The sequence below is a fragment of the Polypterus senegalus genome, unplaced genomic scaffold, assembly GCF_016835505.1.
Source record: "Polypterus senegalus isolate Bchr_013 unplaced genomic scaffold, ASM1683550v1 scaffold_2925, whole genome shotgun sequence".
NCBI classification, from domain to species: Eukaryota; Metazoa; Chordata; class Cladistia; order Polypteriformes; family Polypteridae; genus Polypterus; species Polypterus senegalus.
In genome coordinates, this window is record NW_024386226.1 from 1 (window position 1) to 23,058 (window position 23,058).

At 43.1% G+C, this 23,058-nt stretch overlaps 37 non-coding genes across 37 annotated transcripts; all 37 read left to right on the plus strand.

The window, feature by feature from the left end:
- The first annotated feature begins 250 nt into the window (after positions 1-250).
- On the plus strand, positions 251-322 carry trnam-cau. Its single transcript has one exon. It is a non-coding gene; the product is annotated as a tRNA-Met (tRNA).
- A 227-nt stretch (positions 323-549) lies between these two features.
- Positions 550-622, plus strand: trnar-ccu. The gene has a single exon. It is a non-coding gene; the product is annotated as a tRNA-Arg (tRNA).
- An 834-nt stretch (positions 623-1,456) lies between these two features.
- On the plus strand, positions 1,457-1,528 carry trnam-cau. The gene has a single exon. It is a non-coding gene; the product is annotated as a tRNA-Met (tRNA).
- Positions 1,529-1,755: 227 nt separating this feature from the next.
- trnar-ccu lies at positions 1,756-1,828 on the plus strand. Its single transcript has one exon. It is a non-coding gene; the product is annotated as a tRNA-Arg (tRNA).
- An 834-nt stretch (positions 1,829-2,662) lies between these two features.
- On the plus strand, positions 2,663-2,734 carry trnam-cau. The gene has a single exon. It is a non-coding gene; the product is annotated as a tRNA-Met (tRNA).
- Positions 2,735-2,961: 227 nt separating this feature from the next.
- On the plus strand, positions 2,962-3,034 carry trnar-ccu. The gene has a single exon. It is a non-coding gene; the product is annotated as a tRNA-Arg (tRNA).
- Positions 3,035-3,868: 834 nt separating this feature from the next.
- trnam-cau lies at positions 3,869-3,940 on the plus strand. Its single transcript has one exon. It is a non-coding gene; the product is annotated as a tRNA-Met (tRNA).
- Positions 3,941-4,167: 227 nt separating this feature from the next.
- trnar-ccu lies at positions 4,168-4,240 on the plus strand. The gene has a single exon. It is a non-coding gene; the product is annotated as a tRNA-Arg (tRNA).
- Positions 4,241-5,074: 834 nt separating this feature from the next.
- trnam-cau lies at positions 5,075-5,146 on the plus strand. The gene has a single exon. It is a non-coding gene; the product is annotated as a tRNA-Met (tRNA).
- Positions 5,147-5,373: 227 nt separating this feature from the next.
- trnar-ccu lies at positions 5,374-5,446 on the plus strand. The gene has a single exon. It is a non-coding gene; the product is annotated as a tRNA-Arg (tRNA).
- An 834-nt stretch (positions 5,447-6,280) lies between these two features.
- Positions 6,281-6,352, plus strand: trnam-cau. Its single transcript has one exon. It is a non-coding gene; the product is annotated as a tRNA-Met (tRNA).
- A 227-nt stretch (positions 6,353-6,579) lies between these two features.
- trnar-ccu lies at positions 6,580-6,652 on the plus strand. The gene has a single exon. It is a non-coding gene; the product is annotated as a tRNA-Arg (tRNA).
- Positions 6,653-7,486: 834 nt separating this feature from the next.
- On the plus strand, positions 7,487-7,558 carry trnam-cau. The gene has a single exon. It is a non-coding gene; the product is annotated as a tRNA-Met (tRNA).
- Positions 7,559-7,785: 227 nt separating this feature from the next.
- trnar-ccu lies at positions 7,786-7,858 on the plus strand. The gene has a single exon. It is a non-coding gene; the product is annotated as a tRNA-Arg (tRNA).
- A 1,132-nt stretch (positions 7,859-8,990) lies between these two features.
- trnar-ccu lies at positions 8,991-9,063 on the plus strand. The gene has a single exon. It is a non-coding gene; the product is annotated as a tRNA-Arg (tRNA).
- An 834-nt stretch (positions 9,064-9,897) lies between these two features.
- On the plus strand, positions 9,898-9,969 carry trnam-cau. Its single transcript has one exon. It is a non-coding gene; the product is annotated as a tRNA-Met (tRNA).
- A 227-nt stretch (positions 9,970-10,196) lies between these two features.
- On the plus strand, positions 10,197-10,269 carry trnar-ccu. The gene has a single exon. It is a non-coding gene; the product is annotated as a tRNA-Arg (tRNA).
- An 834-nt stretch (positions 10,270-11,103) lies between these two features.
- Positions 11,104-11,175, plus strand: trnam-cau. Its single transcript has one exon. It is a non-coding gene; the product is annotated as a tRNA-Met (tRNA).
- A 227-nt stretch (positions 11,176-11,402) lies between these two features.
- Positions 11,403-11,475, plus strand: trnar-ccu. The gene has a single exon. It is a non-coding gene; the product is annotated as a tRNA-Arg (tRNA).
- Positions 11,476-12,309: 834 nt separating this feature from the next.
- trnam-cau lies at positions 12,310-12,381 on the plus strand. Its single transcript has one exon. It is a non-coding gene; the product is annotated as a tRNA-Met (tRNA).
- Positions 12,382-12,608: 227 nt separating this feature from the next.
- On the plus strand, positions 12,609-12,681 carry trnar-ccu. The gene has a single exon. It is a non-coding gene; the product is annotated as a tRNA-Arg (tRNA).
- An 834-nt stretch (positions 12,682-13,515) lies between these two features.
- Positions 13,516-13,587, plus strand: trnam-cau. The gene has a single exon. It is a non-coding gene; the product is annotated as a tRNA-Met (tRNA).
- Positions 13,588-13,814: 227 nt separating this feature from the next.
- On the plus strand, positions 13,815-13,887 carry trnar-ccu. The gene has a single exon. It is a non-coding gene; the product is annotated as a tRNA-Arg (tRNA).
- Positions 13,888-14,721: 834 nt separating this feature from the next.
- trnam-cau lies at positions 14,722-14,793 on the plus strand. The gene has a single exon. It is a non-coding gene; the product is annotated as a tRNA-Met (tRNA).
- Positions 14,794-15,018: 225 nt separating this feature from the next.
- trnar-ccu lies at positions 15,019-15,091 on the plus strand. Its single transcript has one exon. It is a non-coding gene; the product is annotated as a tRNA-Arg (tRNA).
- An 834-nt stretch (positions 15,092-15,925) lies between these two features.
- Positions 15,926-15,997, plus strand: trnam-cau. The gene has a single exon. It is a non-coding gene; the product is annotated as a tRNA-Met (tRNA).
- Positions 15,998-16,224: 227 nt separating this feature from the next.
- trnar-ccu lies at positions 16,225-16,297 on the plus strand. The gene has a single exon. It is a non-coding gene; the product is annotated as a tRNA-Arg (tRNA).
- Positions 16,298-17,131: 834 nt separating this feature from the next.
- Positions 17,132-17,203, plus strand: trnam-cau. Its single transcript has one exon. It is a non-coding gene; the product is annotated as a tRNA-Met (tRNA).
- A 227-nt stretch (positions 17,204-17,430) lies between these two features.
- trnar-ccu lies at positions 17,431-17,503 on the plus strand. The gene has a single exon. It is a non-coding gene; the product is annotated as a tRNA-Arg (tRNA).
- An 834-nt stretch (positions 17,504-18,337) lies between these two features.
- Positions 18,338-18,409, plus strand: trnam-cau. Its single transcript has one exon. It is a non-coding gene; the product is annotated as a tRNA-Met (tRNA).
- A 227-nt stretch (positions 18,410-18,636) lies between these two features.
- Positions 18,637-18,709, plus strand: trnar-ccu. Its single transcript has one exon. It is a non-coding gene; the product is annotated as a tRNA-Arg (tRNA).
- An 834-nt stretch (positions 18,710-19,543) lies between these two features.
- trnam-cau lies at positions 19,544-19,615 on the plus strand. Its single transcript has one exon. It is a non-coding gene; the product is annotated as a tRNA-Met (tRNA).
- A 227-nt stretch (positions 19,616-19,842) lies between these two features.
- Positions 19,843-19,915, plus strand: trnar-ccu. Its single transcript has one exon. It is a non-coding gene; the product is annotated as a tRNA-Arg (tRNA).
- An 834-nt stretch (positions 19,916-20,749) lies between these two features.
- trnam-cau lies at positions 20,750-20,821 on the plus strand. Its single transcript has one exon. It is a non-coding gene; the product is annotated as a tRNA-Met (tRNA).
- Positions 20,822-21,048: 227 nt separating this feature from the next.
- On the plus strand, positions 21,049-21,121 carry trnar-ccu. The gene has a single exon. It is a non-coding gene; the product is annotated as a tRNA-Arg (tRNA).
- Positions 21,122-21,955: 834 nt separating this feature from the next.
- Positions 21,956-22,027, plus strand: trnam-cau. Its single transcript has one exon. It is a non-coding gene; the product is annotated as a tRNA-Met (tRNA).
- A 227-nt stretch (positions 22,028-22,254) lies between these two features.
- On the plus strand, positions 22,255-22,327 carry trnar-ccu. Its single transcript has one exon. It is a non-coding gene; the product is annotated as a tRNA-Arg (tRNA).
- Positions 22,328-23,058: the final 731 nt, after the last annotated feature.

Below are 23,058 nucleotides of genomic sequence, written 5' to 3' on the forward strand. Positions count from 1 at the left end.
CTTCAACAATTCACGTGGTTGAATTTTCTTTCTCTTCACGGTTTCCTGTCACGTTCTCCCGAGGCTTCATACCTTTAATTTTTGCTGTGAAATCTTAACTGTCTGAGAAGTCCTAAAGTCACATCAATCTTCTTACCTGTTTTTACAAAAGAGTTCTTTATCCACGACTGTGAAACCATTAGCAAGTTGTTCACCAAGAGCTGCTTGTATCCAAGTGAATTGGCATTCAGAAACAAAGAGGGTGGGAGTTAGCAGAGTGGCGCAGCGGAAGCGTGCTGGGCCCATAACCCAGAGGTCGATGGATCGAAACCATCCTCTGCTATGCCGTCTTGATGGCAGGGTGGCCCTCACCTGTCTTTCTCATTTCCTTATGCAGTCATTGCCACTGAATTTTGTAGCAGAAGCAACGGTAGAGAAAACCACTGCATTGTTGAAAGTATTACAAGAAAGAAACGCTCCTCCATGAGCTAAACGGTTCTCTTCTCTTTTTTCCCTCGCCGATCTGATTAGAAGCACCAAGAAATGTACAATTCCAGGAGGGAGCATTTTGTCCCAGTGGCCTAATGGATAAGGCATTGGCCTCCTAAGCCAGGGATTGTGGGTTCGAGTCCCATCTGGGATGTCTTGCTCAAAACTGCCCTTTCACAGTACATTCAGTGTGAGGCCTTTTGCCAAAAGCCTAGGTAACTTGGTAGAAAATGTCAGATGCCATTTCCTTCTTCCCCTTTCCCTTTGTCTGTGTCTGTTTCCATTTGTGTCTCTCAATCTCTATCTCTCTCTTTCAGAATAAAGAGTAAAGACATCTAACAAAATTCCAATGACAATCTCTGATTTTAAGCCGGTTTCCTCTATTCCTCCTTCTTCTTTATCTTATTCTGTTTTCAGCTCTTAAACCTTGACTGGCTCCCTCCAATGGAAGGAATTTGGAGGGGGCAGATACGGAAGTTAAATCCCACCTGCCTAATGGTGTGTGTTCTATTTTTGATTTTTCCAGCACAATTTCTTACCTCTTATTACTGCTTGGAGGCTCTTCCAAAGTGTGTTGGTGGAGGCTGAACTCTTCCGCCTAACAAGCTAATTCACGTTAAGCACTTGACAGAATTAAGAAGAAAACAGCATCTGAAATCAAAGCTGCATGCAAATATCCACACAATGTAGGACCCTATTACGGCTGATATCTTGAATGATTGTACCTAAGGCATAAATCTTCAACAATTCACGTGGTTGAATTTTCTTTCTCTTCACGGTTTCCTGTCACGTTCTCCCGAGGCTTCATACCTTTAATTTTTGCTGTGAAATCTTAACTGTCTGAGAAGTCCTAAAGTCACATCAATCTTCTTACCTGTTTTTACAAAAGAGTTCTTTATCCACGACTGTGAAACCATTAGCAAGTTGTTCACCAAGAGCTGCTTGTATCCAAGTGAATTGGCATTCAGAAACAAAGAGGGTGGGAGTTAGCAGAGTGGCGCAGCGGAAGCGTGCTGGGCCCATAACCCAGAGGTCGATGGATCGAAACCATCCTCTGCTATGCCGTCTTGATGGCAGGGTGGCCCTCACCTGTCTTTCTCATTTCCTTATGCAGTCATTGCCACTGAATTTTGTAGCAGAAGCAACGGTAGAGAAAACCACTGCATTGTTGAAAGTATTACAAGAAAGAAACGCTCCTCCATGAGCTAAACGGTTCTCTTCTCTTTTTTCCCTCGCCGATCTGATTAGAAGCACCAAGAAATGTACAATTCCAGGAGGGAGCATTTTGTCCCAGTGGCCTAATGGATAAGGCATTGGCCTCCTAAGCCAGGGATTGTGGGTTCGAGTCCCATCTGGGATGTCTTGCTCAAAACTGCCCTTTCACAGTACATTCAGTGTGAGGCCTTTTGCCAAAAGCCTAGGTAACTTGGTAGAAAATGTCAGATGCCATTTCCTTCTTCCCCTTTCCCTTTGTCTGTGTCTGTTTCCATTTGTGTCTCTCAATCTCTATCTCTCTCTTTCAGAATAAAGAGTAAAGACATCTAACAAAATTCCAATGACAATCTCTGATTTTAAGCCGGTTTCCTCTATTCCTCCTTCTTCTTTATCTTATTCTGTTTTCAGCTCTTAAACCTTGACTGGCTCCCTCCAATGGAAGGAATTTGGAGGGGGCAGATACGGAAGTTAAATCCCACCTGCCTAATGGTGTGTGTTCTATTTTTGATTTTTCCAGCACAATTTCTTACCTCTTATTACTGCTTGGAGGCTCTTCCAAAGTGTGTTGGTGGAGGCTGAACTCTTCCGCCTAACAAGCTAATTCACGTTAAGCACTTGACAGAATTAAGAAGAAAACAGCATCTGAAATCAAAGCTGCATGCAAATATCCACACAATGTAGGACCCTATTACGGCTGATATCTTGAATGATTGTACCTAAGGCATAAATCTTCAACAATTCACGTGGTTGAATTTTCTTTCTCTTCACGGTTTCCTGTCACGTTCTCCCGAGGCTTCATACCTTTAATTTTTGCTGTGAAATCTTAACTGTCTGAGAAGTCCTAAAGTCACATCAATCTTCTTACCTGTTTTTACAAAAGAGTTCTTTATCCACGACTGTGAAACCATTAGCAAGTTGTTCACCAAGAGCTGCTTGTATCCAAGTGAATTGGCATTCAGAAACAAAGAGGGTGGGAGTTAGCAGAGTGGCGCAGCGGAAGCGTGCTGGGCCCATAACCCAGAGGTCGATGGATCGAAACCATCCTCTGCTATGCCGTCTTGATGGCAGGGTGGCCCTCACCTGTCTTTCTCATTTCCTTATGCAGTCATTGCCACTGAATTTTGTAGCAGAAGCAACGGTAGAGAAAACCACTGCATTGTTGAAAGTATTACAAGAAAGAAACGCTCCTCCATGAGCTAAACGGTTCTCTTCTCTTTTTTCCCTCGCCGATCTGATTAGAAGCACCAAGAAATGTACAATTCCAGGAGGGAGCATTTTGTCCCAGTGGCCTAATGGATAAGGCATTGGCCTCCTAAGCCAGGGATTGTGGGTTCGAGTCCCATCTGGGATGTCTTGCTCAAAACTGCCCTTTCACAGTACATTCAGTGTGAGGCCTTTTGCCAAAAGCCTAGGTAACTTGGTAGAAAATGTCAGATGCCATTTCCTTCTTCCCCTTTCCCTTTGTCTGTGTCTGTTTCCATTTGTGTCTCTCAATCTCTATCTCTCTCTTTCAGAATAAAGAGTAAAGACATCTAACAAAATTCCAATGACAATCTCTGATTTTAAGCCGGTTTCCTCTATTCCTCCTTCTTCTTTATCTTATTCTGTTTTCAGCTCTTAAACCTTGACTGGCTCCCTCCAATGGAAGGAATTTGGAGGGGGCAGATACGGAAGTTAAATCCCACCTGCCTAATGGTGTGTGTTCTATTTTTGATTTTTCCAGCACAATTTCTTACCTCTTATTACTGCTTGGAGGCTCTTCCAAAGTGTGTTGGTGGAGGCTGAACTCTTCCGCCTAACAAGCTAATTCACGTTAAGCACTTGACAGAATTAAGAAGAAAACAGCATCTGAAATCAAAGCTGCATGCAAATATCCACACAATGTAGGACCCTATTACGGCTGATATCTTGAATGATTGTACCTAAGGCATAAATCTTCAACAATTCACGTGGTTGAATTTTCTTTCTCTTCACGGTTTCCTGTCACGTTCTCCCGAGGCTTCATACCTTTAATTTTTGCTGTGAAATCTTAACTGTCTGAGAAGTCCTAAAGTCACATCAATCTTCTTACCTGTTTTTACAAAAGAGTTCTTTATCCACGACTGTGAAACCATTAGCAAGTTGTTCACCAAGAGCTGCTTGTATCCAAGTGAATTGGCATTCAGAAACAAAGAGGGTGGGAGTTAGCAGAGTGGCGCAGCGGAAGCGTGCTGGGCCCATAACCCAGAGGTCGATGGATCGAAACCATCCTCTGCTATGCCGTCTTGATGGCAGGGTGGCCCTCACCTGTCTTTCTCATTTCCTTATGCAGTCATTGCCACTGAATTTTGTAGCAGAAGCAACGGTAGAGAAAACCACTGCATTGTTGAAAGTATTACAAGAAAGAAACGCTCCTCCATGAGCTAAACGGTTCTCTTCTCTTTTTTCCCTCGCCGATCTGATTAGAAGCACCAAGAAATGTACAATTCCAGGAGGGAGCATTTTGTCCCAGTGGCCTAATGGATAAGGCATTGGCCTCCTAAGCCAGGGATTGTGGGTTCGAGTCCCATCTGGGATGTCTTGCTCAAAACTGCCCTTTCACAGTACATTCAGTGTGAGGCCTTTTGCCAAAAGCCTAGGTAACTTGGTAGAAAATGTCAGATGCCATTTCCTTCTTCCCCTTTCCCTTTGTCTGTGTCTGTTTCCATTTGTGTCTCTCAATCTCTATCTCTCTCTTTCAGAATAAAGAGTAAAGACATCTAACAAAATTCCAATGACAATCTCTGATTTTAAGCCGGTTTCCTCTATTCCTCCTTCTTCTTTATCTTATTCTGTTTTCAGCTCTTAAACCTTGACTGGCTCCCTCCAATGGAAGGAATTTGGAGGGGGCAGATACGGAAGTTAAATCCCACCTGCCTAATGGTGTGTGTTCTATTTTTGATTTTTCCAGCACAATTTCTTACCTCTTATTACTGCTTGGAGGCTCTTCCAAAGTGTGTTGGTGGAGGCTGAACTCTTCCGCCTAACAAGCTAATTCACGTTAAGCACTTGACAGAATTAAGAAGAAAACAGCATCTGAAATCAAAGCTGCATGCAAATATCCACACAATGTAGGACCCTATTACGGCTGATATCTTGAATGATTGTACCTAAGGCATAAATCTTCAACAATTCACGTGGTTGAATTTTCTTTCTCTTCACGGTTTCCTGTCACGTTCTCCCGAGGCTTCATACCTTTAATTTTTGCTGTGAAATCTTAACTGTCTGAGAAGTCCTAAAGTCACATCAATCTTCTTACCTGTTTTTACAAAAGAGTTCTTTATCCACGACTGTGAAACCATTAGCAAGTTGTTCACCAAGAGCTGCTTGTATCCAAGTGAATTGGCATTCAGAAACAAAGAGGGTGGGAGTTAGCAGAGTGGCGCAGCGGAAGCGTGCTGGGCCCATAACCCAGAGGTCGATGGATCGAAACCATCCTCTGCTATGCCGTCTTGATGGCAGGGTGGCCCTCACCTGTCTTTCTCATTTCCTTATGCAGTCATTGCCACTGAATTTTGTAGCAGAAGCAACGGTAGAGAAAACCACTGCATTGTTGAAAGTATTACAAGAAAGAAACGCTCCTCCATGAGCTAAACGGTTCTCTTCTCTTTTTTCCCTCGCCGATCTGATTAGAAGCACCAAGAAATGTACAATTCCAGGAGGGAGCATTTTGTCCCAGTGGCCTAATGGATAAGGCATTGGCCTCCTAAGCCAGGGATTGTGGGTTCGAGTCCCATCTGGGATGTCTTGCTCAAAACTGCCCTTTCACAGTACATTCAGTGTGAGGCCTTTTGCCAAAAGCCTAGGTAACTTGGTAGAAAATGTCAGATGCCATTTCCTTCTTCCCCTTTCCCTTTGTCTGTGTCTGTTTCCATTTGTGTCTCTCAATCTCTATCTCTCTCTTTCAGAATAAAGAGTAAAGACATCTAACAAAATTCCAATGACAATCTCTGATTTTAAGCCGGTTTCCTCTATTCCTCCTTCTTCTTTATCTTATTCTGTTTTCAGCTCTTAAACCTTGACTGGCTCCCTCCAATGGAAGGAATTTGGAGGGGGCAGATACGGAAGTTAAATCCCACCTGCCTAATGGTGTGTGTTCTATTTTTGATTTTTCCAGCACAATTTCTTACCTCTTATTACTGCTTGGAGGCTCTTCCAAAGTGTGTTGGTGGAGGCTGAACTCTTCCGCCTAACAAGCTAATTCACGTTAAGCACTTGACAGAATTAAGAAGAAAACAGCATCTGAAATCAAAGCTGCATGCAAATATCCACACAATGTAGGACCCTATTACGGCTGATATCTTGAATGATTGTACCTAAGGCATAAATCTTCAACAATTCACGTGGTTGAATTTTCTTTCTCTTCACGGTTTCCTGTCACGTTCTCCCGAGGCTTCATACCTTTAATTTTTGCTGTGAAATCTTAACTGTCTGAGAAGTCCTAAAGTCACATCAATCTTCTTACCTGTTTTTACAAAAGAGTTCTTTATCCACGACTGTGAAACCATTAGCAAGTTGTTCACCAAGAGCTGCTTGTATCCAAGTGAATTGGCATTCAGAAACAAAGAGGGTGGGAGTTAGCAGAGTGGCGCAGCGGAAGCGTGCTGGGCCCATAACCCAGAGGTCGATGGATCGAAACCATCCTCTGCTATGCCGTCTTGATGGCAGGGTGGCCCTCACCTGTCTTTCTCATTTCCTTATGCAGTCATTGCCACTGAATTTTGTAGCAGAAGCAACGGTAGAGAAAACCACTGCATTGTTGAAAGTATTACAAGAAAGAAACGCTCCTCCATGAGCTAAACGGTTCTCTTCTCTTTTTTCCCTCGCCGATCTGATTAGAAGCACCAAGAAATGTACAATTCCAGGAGGGAGCATTTTGTCCCAGTGGCCTAATGGATAAGGCATTGGCCTCCTAAGCCAGGGATTGTGGGTTCGAGTCCCATCTGGGATGTCTTGCTCAAAACTGCCCTTTCACAGTACATTCAGTGTGAGGCCTTTTGCCAAAAGCCTAGGTAACTTGGTAGAAAATGTCAGATGCCATTTCCTTCTTCCCCTTTCCCTTTGTCTGTGTCTGTTTCCATTTGTGTCTCTCAATCTCTATCTCTCTCTTTCAGAATAAAGAGTAAAGACATCTAACAAAATTCCAATGACAATCTCTGATTTTAAGCCGGTTTCCTCTATTCCTCCTTCTTCTTTATCTTATTCTGTTTTCAGCTCTTAAACCTTGACTGGCTCCCTCCAATGGAAGGAATTTGGAGGGGGCAGATACGGAAGTTAAATCCCACCTGCCTAATGGTGTGTGTTCTATTTTTGATTTTTCCAGCACAATTTCTTACCTCTTATTACTGCTTGGAGGCTCTTCCAAAGTGTGTTGGTGGAGGCTGAACTCTTCCGCCTAACAAGCTAATTCACGTTAAGCACTTGACAGAATTAAGAAGAAAACAGCATCTGAAATCAAAGCTGCATGCAAATATCCACACAATGTAGGACCCTATTACGGCTGATATCTTGAATGATTGTACCTAAGGCATAAATCTTCAACAATTCACGTGGTTGAATTTTCTTTCTCTTCACGGTTTCCTGTCACGTTCTCCCGAGGCTTCATACCTTTAATTTTTGCTGTGAAATCTTAACTGTCTGAGAAGTCCTAAAGTCACATCAATCTTCTTACCTGTTTTTACAAAAGAGTTCTTTATCCACGACTGTGAAACCATTAGCAAGTTGTTCACCAAGAGCTGCTTGTATCCAAGTGAATTGGCATTCAGAAACAAAGAGGGTGGGAGTTAGCAGAGTGGCGCAGCGGAAGCGTGCTGGGCCCATAACCCAGAGGTCGATGGATCGAAACCATCCTCTGCTATGCCGTCTTGATGGCAGGGTGGCCCTCACCTGTCTTTCTCATTTCCTTATGCAGTCATTGCCACTGAATTTTGTAGCAGAAGCAACGGTAGAGAAAACCACTGCATTGTTGAAAGTATTACAAGAAAGAAACGCTCCTCCATGAGCTAAACGGTTCTCTTCTCTTTTTTCCCTCGCCGATCTGATTAGAAGCACCAAGAAATGTACAATTCCAGGAGGGAGCATTTTGTCCCAGTGGCCTAATGGATAAGGCATTGGCCTCCTAAGCCAGGGATTGTGGGTTCGAGTCCCATCTGGGATGTCTTGCTCAAAACTGCCCTTTCACAGTACATTCAGTGTGAGGCCTTTTGCCAAAAGCCTAGGTAACTTGGTAGAAAATGTCAGATGCCATTTCCTTCTTCCCCTTTCCCTTTGTCTGTGTCTGTTTCCATTTGTGTCTCTCAATCTCTATCTCTCTCTTTCAGAATAAAGAGTAAAGACATCTAACAAAATTCCAATGACAATCTCTGATTTTAAGCCGGTTTCCTCTATTCCTCCTTCTTCTTTATCTTATTCTGTTTTCAGCTCTTAAACCTTGACTGGCTCCCTCCAATGGAAGGAATTTGGAGGGGGCAGATACGGAAGTTAAATCCCACCTGCCTAATGGTGTGTGTTCTATTTTTGATTTTTCCAGCACAATTTCTTACCTCTTATTACTGCTTGGAGGCTCTTCCAAAGTGTGTTGGTGGAGGCTGAACTCTTCCGCCTAACAAGCTAATTCACGTTAAGCACTTGACAGAATTAAGAAGAAAACAGCATCTGAAATCAAAGCTGCATGCAAATATCCACACAATGTAGGACCCTATTACGGCTGATATCTTGAATGATTGTACCTAAGGCATAAATCTTCAACAATTCACGTGGTTGAATTTTCTTTCTCTTCACGGTTTCCTGTCACGTTCTCCCGAGGCTTCATACCTTTAATTTTTGCTGTGAAATCTTAACTGTCTGAGAAGTCCTAAAGTCACATCAATCTTCTTACCTGTTTTTACAAAAGAGTTCTTTATCCACGACTGTGAAACCATTAGCAAGTTGTTCACCAAGAGCTGCTTGTATCCAAGTGAATTGGCATTCAGAAACAAAGAGGGTGGGAGTTAGCAGAGTGGGCAGCGGAAGCGTGCTGGGCCCATAACCCAGAGGTCGATGGATCGAAACCATCCTCTGCTATGCCGTCTTGATGGCAGGGTGGCCCTCACCTGTCTTTCTCATTTCCTTATGCAGTCATTGCCACTGAATTTTGTAGCAGAAGCAACGGTAGAGAAAACCACTGCATTGTTGAAAGTATTACAAGAAAGAAACGCTCCTCCATGAGCTAAACGGTTCTCTTCTCTTTTTTCCCTCGCCGATCTGATTAGAAGCACCAAGAAATGTACAATTCCAGGAGGGAGCATTTTGTCCCAGTGGCCTAATGGATAAGGCATTGGCCTCCTAAGCCAGGGATTGTGGGTTCGAGTCCCATCTGGGATGTCTTGCTCAAAACTGCCCTTTCACAGTACATTCAGTGTGAGGCCTTTTGCCAAAAGCCTAGGTAACTTGGTAGAAAATGTCAGATGCCATTTCCTTCTTCCCCTTTCCCTTTGTCTGTGTCTGTTTCCATTTGTGTCTCTCAATCTCTATCTCTCTCTTTCAGAATAAAGAGTAAAGACATCTAACAAAATTCCAATGACAATCTCTGATTTTAAGCCGGTTTCCTCTATTCCTCCTTCTTCTTTATCTTATTCTGTTTTCAGCTCTTAAACCTTGACTGGCTCCCTCCAATGGAAGGAATTTGGAGGGGGCAGATACGGAAGTTAAATCCCACCTGCCTAATGGTGTGTGTTCTATTTTTGATTTTTCCAGCACAATTTCTTACCTCTTATTACTGCTTGGAGGCTCTTCCAAAGTGTCTTGGTGGAGGCTGAACTCTTCCGCCTAACAAGCTAATTCACGTTAAGCACTTGACAGAATTAAGAAGAAAACAGCATCTGAAATCAAAGCTGCATGCAAATATCCACACAATGTAGGACCCTATTACGGCTGATATCTTGAATGATTGTACCTAAGGCATAAATCTTCAACAATTCACGTGGTTGAATTTTCTTTCTCTTCACGGTTTCCTGTCACGTTCTCCCGAGGCTTCATACCTTTAATTTTTGCTGTGAAATCTTAACTGTCTGAGAAGTCCTAAAGTCACATCAATCTTCTTACCTGTTTTTACAAAAGAGTTCTTTATCCACGACTGTGAAACCATTAGCAAGTTGTTCACCAAGAGCTGCTTGTATCCAAGTGAATTGGCATTCAGAAACAAAGAGGGTGGGAGTTAGCAGAGTGGCGCAGCGGAAGCGTGCTGGGCCCATAACCCAGAGGTCGATGGATCGAAACCATCCTCTGCTATGCCGTCTTGATGGCAGGGTGGCCCTCACCTGTCTTTCTCATTTCCTTATGCAGTCATTGCCACTGAATTTTGTAGCAGAAGCAACGGTAGAGAAAACCACTGCATTGTTGAAAGTATTACAAGAAAGAAACGCTCCTCCATGAGCTAAACGGTTCTCTTCTCTTTTTTCCCTCGCCGATCTGATTAGAAGCACCAAGAAATGTACAATTCCAGGAGGGAGCATTTTGTCCCAGTGGCCTAATGGATAAGGCATTGGCCTCCTAAGCCAGGGATTGTGGGTTCGAGTCCCATCTGGGATGTCTTGCTCAAAACTGCCCTTTCACAGTACATTCAGTGTGAGGCCTTTTGCCAAAAGCCTAGGTAACTTGGTAGAAAATGTCAGATGCCATTTCCTTCTTCCCCTTTCCCTTTGTCTGTGTCTGTTTCCATTTGTGTCTCTCAATCTCTATCTCTCTCTTTCAGAATAAAGAGTAAAGACATCTAACAAAATTCCAATGACAATCTCTGATTTTAAGCCGGTTTCCTCTATTCCTCCTTCTTCTTTATCTTATTCTGTTTTCAGCTCTTAAACCTTGACTGGCTCCCTCCAATGGAAGGAATTTGGAGGGGGCAGATACGGAAGTTAAATCCCACCTGCCTAATGGTGTGTGTTCTATTTTTGATTTTTCCAGCACAATTTCTTACCTCTTATTACTGCTTGGAGGCTCTTCCAAAGTGTGTTGGTGGAGGCTGAACTCTTCCGCCTAACAAGCTAATTCACGTTAAGCACTTGACAGAATTAAGAAGAAAACAGCATCTGAAATCAAAGCTGCATGCAAATATCCACACAATGTAGGACCCTATTACGGCTGATATCTTGAATGATTGTACCTAAGGCATAAATCTTCAACAATTCACGTGGTTGAATTTTCTTTCTCTTCACGGTTTCCTGTCACGTTCTCCCGAGGCTTCATACCTTTAATTTTTGCTGTGAAATCTTAACTGTCTGAGAAGTCCTAAAGTCACATCAATCTTCTTACCTGTTTTTACAAAAGAGTTCTTTATCCACGACTGTGAAACCATTAGCAAGTTGTTCACCAAGAGCTGCTTGTATCCAAGTGAATTGGCATTCAGAAACAAAGAGGGTGGGAGTTAGCAGAGTGGCGCAGCGGAAGCGTGCTGGGCCCATAACCCAGAGGTCGATGGATCGAAACCATCCTCTGCTATGCCGTCTTGATGGCAGGGTGGCCCTCACCTGTCTTTCTCATTTCCTTATGCAGTCATTGCCACTGAATTTTGTAGCAGAAGCAACGGTAGAGAAAACCACTGCATTGTTGAAAGTATTACAAGAAAGAAACGCTCCTCCATGAGCTAAACGGTTCTCTTCTCTTTTTTCCCTCGCCGATCTGATTAGAAGCACCAAGAAATGTACAATTCCAGGAGGGAGCATTTTGTCCCAGTGGCCTAATGGATAAGGCATTGGCCTCCTAAGCCAGGGATTGTGGGTTCGAGTCCCATCTGGGATGTCTTGCTCAAAACTGCCCTTTCACAGTACATTCAGTGTGAGGCCTTTTGCCAAAAGCCTAGGTAACTTGGTAGAAAATGTCAGATGCCATTTCCTTCTTCCCCTTTCCCTTTGTCTGTGTCTGTTTCCATTTGTGTCTCTCAATCTCTATCTCTCTCTTTCAGAATAAAGAGTAAAGACATCTAACAAAATTCCAATGACAATCTCTGATTTTAAGCCGGTTTCCTCTATTCCTCCTTCTTCTTTATCTTATTCTGTTTTCAGCTCTTAAACCTTGACTGGCTCCCTCCAATGGAAGGAATTTGGAGGGGGCAGATACGGAAGTTAAATCCCACCTGCCTAATGGTGTGTGTTCTATTTTTGATTTTTCCAGCACAATTTCTTACCTCTTATTACTGCTTGGAGGCTCTTCCAAAGTGTGTTGGTGGAGGCTGAACTCTTCCGCCTAACAAGCTAATTCACGTTAAGCACTTGACAGAATTAAGAAGAAAACAGCATCTGAAATCAAAGCTGCATGCAAATATCCACACAATGTAGGACCCTATTACGGCTGATATCTTGAATGATTGTACCTAAGGCATAAATCTTCAACAATTCACGTGGTTGAATTTTCTTTCTCTTCACGGTTTCCTGTCACGTTCTCCCGAGGCTTCATACCTTTAATTTTTGCTGTGAAATCTTAACTGTCTGAGAAGTCCTAAAGTCACATCAATCTTCTTACCTGTTTTTACAAAAGAGTTCTTTATCCACGACTGTGAAACCATTAGCAAGTTGTTCACCAAGAGCTGCTTGTATCCAAGTGAATTGGCATTCAGAAACAAAGAGGGTGGGAGTTAGCAGAGTGGCGCAGCGGAAGCGTGCTGGGCCCATAACCCAGAGGTCGATGGATCGAAACCATCCTCTGCTATGCCGTCTTGATGGCAGGGTGGCCCTCACCTGTCTTTCTCATTTCCTTATGCAGTCATTGCCACTGAATTTTGTAGCAGAAGCAACGGTAGAGAAAACCACTGCATTGTTGAAAGTATTACAAGAAAGAAACGCTCCTCCATGAGCTAAACGGTTCTCTTCTCTTTTTTCCCTCGCCGATCTGATTAGAAGCACCAAGAAATGTACAATTCCAGGAGGGAGCATTTTGTCCCAGTGGCCTAATGGATAAGGCATTGGCCTCCTAAGCCAGGGATTGTGGGTTCGAGTCCCATCTGGGATGTCTTGCTCAAAACTGCCCTTTCACAGTACATTCAGTGTGAGGCCTTTTGCCAAAAGCCTAGGTAACTTGGTAGAAAATGTCAGATGCCATTTCCTTCTTCCCCTTTCCCTTTGTCTGTGTCTGTTTCCATTTGTGTCTCTCAATCTCTATCTCTCTCTTTCAGAATAAAGAGTAAAGACATCTAACAAAATTCCAATGACAATCTCTGATTTTAAGCCGGTTTCCTCTATTCCTCCTTCTTCTTTATCTTATTCTGTTTTCAGCTCTTAAACCTTGACTGGCTCCCTCCAATGGAAGGAATTTGGAGGGGGCAGATACGGAAGTTAAATCCCACCTGCCTAATGGTGTGTGTTCTATTTTTGATTTTTCCAGCACAATTTCTTACCTCTTATTACTGCTTGGAGGCTCTTCCAAAGTGTGTTGGTGGAGGCTGAACTCTTCCGCCTAACAAGCTAATTCACGTTAAGCACTTGACAGAATTAAGAAGAAAACAGCATCTGAAATCAAAGCTGCATGCAAATATCCACACAATGTAGGACCCTATTACGGCTGATATCTTGAATGATTGTACCTAAGGCATAAATCTTCAACAATTCACGTGGTTGAATTTTCTTTCTCTTCACGGTTTCCTGTCACGTTCTCCCGAGGCTTCATACCTTTAATTTTTGCTGTGAAATCTTAACTGTCTGAGAAGTCCTAAAGTCACATCAATCTTCTTACCTGTTTTTACAAAAGAGTTCTTTATCCACGACTGTGAAACCATTAGCAAGTTGTTCACCAAGAGCTGCTTGTATCCAAGTGAATTGGCATTCAGAAACAAAGAGGGTGGGAGTTAGCAGAGTGGCGCAGCGGAAGCGTGCTGGGCCCATAACCCAGAGGTCGATGGATCGAAACCATCCTCTGCTATGCCGTCTTGATGGCAGGGTGGCCCTCACCTGTCTTTCTCATTTCCTTATGCAGTCATTGCCACTGAATTTTGTAGCAGAAGCAACGGTAGAGAAAACCACTGCATTGTTGAAAGTATTACAAGAAAGAAACGCTCCTCCATGAGCTAAACGGTTCTCTTCTCTTTTTTCCCTCGCCGATCTGATTAGAAGCACCAAGAAATGTACAATTCCAGGAGGGAGCATTTTGTCCCAGTGGCCTAATGGATAAGGCATTGGCCTCCTAAGCCAGGGATTGTGGGTTCGAGTCCCATCTGGGATGTCTTGCTCAAAACTGCCCTTTCACAGTACATTCAGTGTGAGGCCTTTTGCCAAAAGCCTAGGTAACTTGGTAGAAAATGTCAGATGCCATTTCCTTCTTCCCCTTTCCCTTTGTCTGTGTCTGTTTCCATTTGTGTCTCTCAATCTCTATCTCTCTCTTTCAGAATAAAGAGTAAAGACATCTAACAAAATTCCAATGACAATCTCTGATTTTAAGCCGGTTTCCTCTATTCCTCCTTCTTCTTTATCTTATTCTGTTTTCAGCTCTTAAACCTTGACTGGCTCCCTCCAATGGAAGGAATTTGGAGGGGGCAGATACGGAAGTTAAATCCCACCTGCCTAATGGTGTGTGTTCTATTTTTGATTTTTCCAGCACAATTTCTTACCTCTTATTACTGCTTGGAGGCTCTTCCAAAGTGTGTTGGTGGAGGCTGAACTCTTCCGCCTAACAAGCTAATTCACGTTAAGCACTTGACAGAATTAAGAAGAAAACAGCATCTGAAATCAAAGCTGCATGCAAATATCCACACAATGTAGGACCCTATTACGGCTGATATCTTGAATGATTGTACCTAAGGCATAAATCTTCAACAATTCACGTGGTTGAATTTTCTTTCTCTTCACGGTTTCCTGTCACGTTCTCCCGAGGCTTCATACCTTTAATTTTTGCTGTGAAATCTTAACTGTCTGAGAAGTCCTAAAGTCACATCAATCTTCTTACCTGTTTTTACAAAAGAGTTCTTTATCCACGACTGTGAAACCATTAGCAAGTTGTTCACCAAGAGCTGCTTGTATCCAAGTGAATTGGCATTCAGAAACAAAGAGGGTGGGAGTTAGCAGAGTGGCGCAGCGGAAGCGTGCTGGGCCCATAACCCAGAGGTCGATGGATCGAAACCATCCTCTGCTATGCCGTCTTGATGGCAGGGTGGCCCTCACCTGTCTTTCTCATTTCCTTATGCAGTCATTGCCACTGAATTTTGTAGCAGAAGCAACGGTAGAGAAAACCACTGCATTGTTGAAAGTATTACAAGAAAGAAACGCTCCTCCATGAGCTAAACGGTTCTCTTCCTTTTTCCCTCGCCGATCTGATTAGAAGCACCAAGAAATGTACAATTCCAGGAGGGAGCATTTTGTCCCAGTGGCCTAATGGATAAGGCATTGGCCTCCTAAGCCAGGGATTGTGGGTTCGAGTCCCATCTGGGATGTCTTGCTCAAAACTGCCCTTTCACAGTACATTCAGTGTGAGGCCTTTTGCCAAAAGCCTAGGTAACTTGGTAGAAAATGTCAGATGCCATTTCCTTCTTCCCCTTTCCCTTTGTCTGTGTCTGTTTCCATTTGTGTCTCTCAATCTCTATCTCTCTCTTTCAGAATAAAGAGTAAAGACATCTAACAAAATTCCAATGACAATCTCTGATTTTAAGCCGGTTTCCTCTATTCCTCCTTCTTCTTTATCTTATTCTGTTTTCAGCTCTTAAACCTTGACTGGCTCCCTCCAATGGAAGGAATTTGGAGGGGGCAGATACGGAAGTTAAATCCCACCTGCCTAATGGTGTGTGTTCTATTTTTGATTTTTCCAGCACAATTTCTTACCTCTTATTACTGCTTGGAGGCTCTTCCAAAGTGTGTTGGTGGAGGCTGAACTCTTCCGCCTAACAAGCTAATTCACGTTAAGCACTTGACAGAATTAAGAAGAAAACAGCATCTGAAATCAAAGCTGCATGCAAATATCCACACAATGTAGGACCCTATTACGGCTGATATCTTGAATGATTGTACCTAAGGCATAAATCTTCAACAATTCACGTGGTTGAATTTTCTTTCTCTTCACGGTTTCCTGTCACGTTCTCCCGAGGCTTCATACCTTTAATTTTTGCTGTGAAATCTTAACTGTCTGAGAAGTCCTAAAGTCACATCAATCTTCTTACCTGTTTTTACAAAAGAGTTCTTTATCCACGACTGTGAAACCATTAGCAAGTTGTTCACCAAGAGCTGCTTGTATCCAAGTGAATTGGCATTCAGAAACAAAGAGGGTGGGAGTTAGCAGAGTGGCGCAGCGGAAGCGTGCTGGGCCCATAACCCAGAGGTCGATGGATCGAAACCATCCTCTGCTATGCCGTCTTGATGGCAGGGTGGCCCTCACCTGTCTTTCTCATTTCCTTATGCAGTCATTGCCACTGAATTTTGTAGCAGAAGCAACGGTAGAGAAAACCACTGCATTGTTGAAAGTATTACAAGAAAGAAACGCTCCTCCATGAGCTAAACGGTTCTCTTCTCTTTTTTGCCTCGCCGATCTGATTAGAAGCACCAAGAAATGTACAATTCCAGGAGGGAGCATTTTGTCCCAGTGGCCTAATGGATAAGGCATTGGCCTCCTAAGCCAGGGATTGTGGGTTCGAGTCCCATCTGGGATGTCTTGCTCAAAACTGCCCTTTCACAGTACATTCAGTGTGAGGCCTTTTGCCAAAAGCCTAGGTAACTTGGTAGAAAATGTCAGATGCCATTTCCTTCTTCCCCTTTCCCTTTGTCTGTGTCTGTTTCCATTTGTGTCTCTCAATCTCTATCTCTCTCTTTCAGAATAAAGAGTAAAGACATCTAACAAAATTCCAATGACAATCTCTGATTTTAAGCCGGTTTCCTCTATTCCTCCTTCTTCTTTATCTTATTCTGTTTTCAGCTCTTAAACCTTGACTGGCTCCCTCCAATGGAAGGAATTTGGAGGGGGCAGATACGGAAGTTAAATCCCACCTGCCTAATGGTGTGTGTTCTATTTTTGATTTTTCCAGCACAATTTCTTACCTCTTATTACTGCTTGGAGGCTCTTCCAAAGTGTGTTGGTGGAGGCTGAACTCTTCCGCCTAACAAGCTAATTCACGTTAAGCACTTGACAGAATTAAGAAGAAAACAGCATCTGAAATCAAAGCTGCATGCAAATATCCACACAATGTAGGACCCTATTACGGCTGATATCTTGAATGATTGTACCTAAGGCATAAATCTTCAACAATTCACGTGGTTGAATTTTCTTTCTCTTCACGGTTTCCTGTCACGTTCTCCCGAGGCTTCATACCTTTAATTTTTGCTGTGAAATCTTAACTGTCTGAGAAGTCCTAAAGTCACATCAATCTTCTTACCTGTTTTTACAAAAGAGTTCTTTATCCACGACTGTGAAACCATTAGCAAGTTGTTCACCAAGAGCTGCTTGTATCCAAGTGAATTGGCATTCAGAAACAAAGAGGGTGGGAGTTAGCAGAGTGGCGCAGCGGAAGCGTGCTGGGCCCATAACCCAGAGGTCGATGGATCGAAACCATCCTCTGCTATGCCGTCTTGATGGCAGGGTGGCCCTCACCTGTCTTTCTCATTTCCTTATGCAGTCATTGCCACTGAATTTTGTAGCAGAAGCAACGGTAGAGAAAACCACTGCATTGTTGAAAGTATTACAAGAAAGAAACGCTCCTCCATGAGCTAAACGGTTCTCTTCTCTTTTTTCCCTCGCCGATCTGATTAGAAGCACCAAGAAATGTACAATTCCAGGAGGGAGCATTTTGTCCCAGTGGCCTAATGGATAAGGCATTGGCCTCCTAAGCCAGGGATTGTGGGTTCGAGTCCCATCTGGGATGTCTTGCTCAAAACTGCCCTTTCACAGTACATTCAGTGTGAGGCCTTTTGCCAAAAGCCTAGGTAACTTGGTAGAAAATGTCAGATGCCATTTCCTTCTTCCCCTTTCCCTTTGTCTGTGTCTGTTTCCATTTGTGTCTCTCAATCTCTATCTCTCTCTTTCAGAATAAAGAGTAAAGACATCTAACAAAATTCCAATGACAATCTCTGATTTTAAGCCGGTTTCCTCTATTCCTCCTTCTTCTTTATCTTATTCTGTTTTCAGCTCTTAAACCTTGACTGGCTCCCTCCAATGGAAGGAATTTGGAGGGGGCAGATACGGAAGTTAAATCCCACCTGCCTAATGGTGTGTGTTCTATTTTTGATTTTTCCAGCACAATTTCTTACCTCTTATTACTGCTTGGAGGCTCTTCCAAAGTGTGTTGGTGGAGGCTGAACTCTTCCGCCTAACAAGCTAATTCACGTTAAGCACTTGACAGAATTAAGAAGAAAACAGCATCTGAAATCAAAGCTGCATGCAAATATCCACACAATGTAGGACCCTATTACGGCTGATATCTTGAATGATTGTACCTAAGGCATAAATCTTCAACAATTCACGTGGTTGAATTTTCTTTCTCTTCACGGTTTCCTGTCACGTTCTCCCGAGGCTTCATACCTTTAATTTTTGCTGTGAAATCTTAACTGTCTGAGAAGTCCTAAAGTCACATCAATCTTCTTACCTGTTTTTACAAAAGAGTTCTTTATCCACGACTGTGAAACCATTAGCAAGTTGTTCACCAAGAGCTGCTTGTATCCAAGTGAATTGGCATTCAGAAACAAAGAGGGTGGGAGTTAGCAGAGTGGCGCAGCGGAAGCGTGCTGGGCCCATAACCCAGAGGTCGATGGATCGAAACCATCCTCTGCTATGCCGTCTTGATGGCAGGGTGGCCCTCACCTGTCTTTCTCATTTCCTTATGCAGTCATTGCCACTGAATTTTGTAGCAGAAGCAACGGTAGAGAAAACCACTGCATTGTTGAAAGTATTACAAGAAAGAAACGCTCCTCCATGAGCTAAACGGTTCTCTTCTCTTTTTTCCCTCGCCGATCTGATTAGAAGCACCAAGAAATGTACAATTCCAGGAGGGAGCATTTTGTCCCAGTGGCCTAATGGATAAGGCATTGGCCTCCTAAGCCAGGGATTGTGGGTTCGAGTCCCATCTGGGATGTCTTGCTCAAAACTGCCCTTTCACAGTACATTCAGTGTGAGGCCTTTTGCCAAAAGCCTAGGTAACTTGGTAGAAAATGTCAGATGCCATTTCCTTCTTCCCCTTTCCCTTTGTCTGTGTCTGTTTCCATTTGTGTCTCTCAATCTCTATCTCTCTCTTTCAGAATAAAGAGTAAAGACATCTAACAAAATTCCAATGACAATCTCTGATTTTAAGCCGGTTTCCTCTATTCCTCCTTCTTCTTTATCTTATTCTGTTTTCAGCTCTTAAACCTTGACTGGCTCCCTCCAATGGAAGGAATTTGGAGGGGGCAGATACGGAAGTTAAATCCCACCTGCCTAATGGTGTGTGTTCTATTTTTGATTTTTCCAGCACAATTTCTTACCTCTTATTACTGCTTGGAGGCTCTTCCAAAGTGTGTTGGTGGAGGCTGAACTCTTCCGCCTAACAAGCTAATTCACGTTAAGCACTTGACAGAATTAAGAAGAAAACAGCATCTGAAATCAAAGCTGCATGCAAATATCCACACAATGTAGGACCCTATTACGGCTGATATCTTGAATGATTGTACCTAAGGCATAAATCTTCAACAATTCACGTGGTTGAATTTTCTTTCTCTTCACGGTTTCCTGTCACGTTCTCCCGAGGCTTCATACCTTTAATTTTTGCTGTGAAATCTTAACTGTCTGAGAAGTCCTAAAGTCACATCAATCTTCTTACCTGTTTTTACAAAAGAGTTCTTTATCCACGACTGTGAAACCATTAGCAAGTTGTTCACCAAGAGCTGCTTGTATCCAAGTGAATTGGCATTCAGAAACAAAGAGGGTGGGAGTTAGCAGAGTGGCGCAGCGGAAGCGTGCTGGGCCCATAACCCAGAGGTCGATGGATCGAAACCATCCTCTGCTATGCCGTCTTGATGGCAGGGTGGCCCTCACCTGTCTTTCTCATTTCCTTATGCAGTCATTGCCACTGAATTTTGTAGCAGAAGCAACGGTAGAGAAAACCACTGCATTGTTGAAAGTATTACAAGAAAGAAACGCTCCTCCATGAGCTAAACGGTTCTCTTCTCTTTTTTCCCTCGCCGATCTGATTAGAAGCACCAAGAAATGTACAATTCCAGGAGGGAGCATTTTGTCCCAGTGGCCTAATGGATAAGGCATTGGCCTCCTAAGCCAGGGATTGTGGGTTCGAGTCCCATCTGGGATGTCTTGCTCAAAACTGCCCTTTCACAGTACATTCAGTGTGAGGCCTTTTGCCAAAAGCCTAGGTAACTTGGTAGAAAATGTCAGATGCCATTTCCTTCTTCCCCTTTCCCTTTGTCTGTGTCTGTTTCCATTTGTGTCTCTCAATCTCTATCTCTCTCTTTCAGAATAAAGAGTAAAGACATCTAACAAAATTCCAATGACAATCTCTGATTTTAAGCCGGTTTCCTCTATTCCTCCTTCTTCTTTATCTTATTCTGTTTTCAGCTCTTAAACCTTGACTGGCTCCCTCCAATGGAAGGAATTTGGAGGGGGCAGATACGGAAGTTAAATCCCACCTGCCTAATGGTGTGTGTTCTATTTTTGATTTTTCCAGCACAATTTCTTACCTCTTATTACTGCTTGGAGGCTCTTCCAAAGTGTGTTGGTGGAGGCTGAACTCTTCCGCCTAACAAGCTAATTCACGTTAAGCACTTGACAGAATTAAGAAGAAAACAGCATCTGAAATCAAAGCTGCATGCAAATATCCACACAATGTAGGACCCTATTACGGCTGATATCTTGAATGATTGTACCTAAGGCATAAATCTTCAACAATTCACGTGGTTGAATTTTCTTTCTCTTCACGGTTTCCTGTCACGTTCTCCCGAGGCTTCATACCTTTAATTTTTGCTGTGAAATCTTAACTGTCTGAGAAGTCCTAAAGTCACATCAATCTTCTTACCTGTTTTTACAAAAGAGTTCTTTATCCACGACTGTGAAACCATTAGCAAGTTGTTCACCAAGAGCTGCTTGTATCCAAGTGAATTGGCATTCAGAAACAAAGAGGGTGGGAGTTAGCAGAGTGGCGCAGCGGAAGCGTGCTGGGCCCATAACCCAGAGGTCGATGGATCGAAACCATCCTCTGCTATGCCGTCTTGATGGCAGGGTGGCCCTCACCTGTCTTTCTCATTTCCTTATGCAGTCATTGCCACTGAATTTTGTAGCAGAAGCAACGGTAGAGAAAACCACTGCATTGTTGAAAGTATTACAAGAAAGAAACGCTCCTCCATGAGCTAAACGGTTCTCTTCTCTTTTTTCCCTCGCCGATCTGATTAGAAGCACCAAGAAATGTACAATTCCAGGAGGGAGCATTTTGTCCCAGTGGCCTAATGGATAAGGCATTGGCCTCCTAAGCCAGGGATTGTGGGTTCGAGTCCCATCTGGGATGTCTTGCTCAAAACTGCCCTTTCACAGTACATTCAGTGTGAGGCCTTTTGCCAAAAGCCTAGGTAACTTGGTAGAAAATGTCAGATGCCATTTCCTTCTTCCCCTTTCCCTTTGTCTGTGTCTGTTTCCATTTGTGTCTCTCAATCTCTATCTCTCTCTTTCAGAATAAAGAGTAAAGACATCTAACAAAATTCCAATGACAATCTCTGATTTTAAGCCGGTTTCCTCTATTCCTCCTTCTTCTTTATCTTATTCTGTTTTCAGCTCTTAAACCTTGACTGGCTCCCTCCAATGGAAGGAATTTGGAGGGGGCAGATACGGAAGTTAAATCCCACCTGCCTAATGGTGTGTGTTCTATTTTTGATTTTTCCAGCACAATTTCTTACCTCTTATTACTGCTTGGAGGCTCTTCCAAAGTGTGTTGGTGGAGGCTGAACTCTTCCGCCTAACAAGCTAATTCACGTTAAGCACTTGACAGAATTAAGAAGAAAACAGCATCTGAAATCAAAGCTGCATGCAAATATCCACACAATGTAGGACCCTATTACGGCTGATATCTTGAATGATTGTACCTAAGGCATAAATCTTCAACAATTCACGTGGTTGAATTTTCTTTCTCTTCACGGTTTCCTGTCACGTTCTCCCGAGGCTTCATACCTTTAATTTTTGCTGTGAAATCTTAACTGTCTGAGAAGTCCTAAAGTCACATCAATCTTCTTACCTGTTTTTACAAAAGAGTTCTTTATCCACGACTGTGAAACCATTAGCAAGTTGTTCACCAAGAGCTGCTTGTATCCAAGTGAATTGGCATTCAGAAACAAAGAGGGTGGGAGTTAGCAGAGTGGCGCAGCGGAAGCGTGCTGGGCCCATAACCCAGAGGTCGATGGATCGAAACCATCCTCTGCTATGCCGTCTTGATGGCAGGGTGGCCCTCACCTGTCTTTCTCATTTCCTTATGCAGTCATTGCCACTGAATTTTGTAGCAGAAGCAACGGTAGAGAAAACCACTGCATTGTTGAAAGTATTACAAGAAAGAAACGCTCCTCCATGAGCTAAACGGTTCTCTTCTCTTTTTTCCCTCGCCGATCTGATTAGAAGCACCAAGAAATGTACAATTCCAGGAGGGAGCATTTTGTCCCAGTGGCCTAATGGATAAGGCATTGGCCTCCTAAGCCAGGGATTGTGGGTTCGAGTCCCATCTGGGATGTCTTGCTCAAAACTGCCCTTTCACAGTACATTCAGTGTGAGGCCTTTTGCCAAAAGCCTAGGTAACTTGGTAGAAAATGTCAGATGCCATTTCCTTCTTCCCCTTTCCCTTTGTCTGTGTCTGTTTCCATTTGTGTCTCTCAATCTCTATCTCTCTCTTTCAGAATAAAGAGTAAAGACATCTAACAAAATTCCAATGACAATCTCTGATTTTAAGCCGGTTTCCTCTATTCCTCCTTCTTCTTTATCTTATTCTGTTTTCAGCTCTTAAACCTTGACTGGCTCCCTCCAATGGAAGGAATTTGGAGGGGGCAGATACGGAAGTTAAATCCCACCTGCCTAATGGTGTGTGTTCTATTTTTGATTTTTCCAGCACAATTTCTTACCTCTTATTACTGCTTGGAGGCTCTTCCAAAGTGTGTTGGTGGAGGCTGAACTCTTCCGCCTAACAAGCTAATTCACGTTAAGCACTTGACAGAATTAAGAAGAAAACAGCATCTGAAATCAAAGCTGCATGCAAATATCCACACAATGTAGGACCCTATTACGGCTGATATCTTGAATGATTGTACCTAAGGCATAAATCTTCAACAATTCACGTGGTTGAATTTTCTTTCTCTTCACGGTTTCCTGTCACGTTCTCCCGAGGCTTCATACCTTTAATTTTTGCTGTGAAATCTTAACTGTCTGAGAAGTCCTAAAGTCACATCAATCTTCTTACCTGTTTTACAA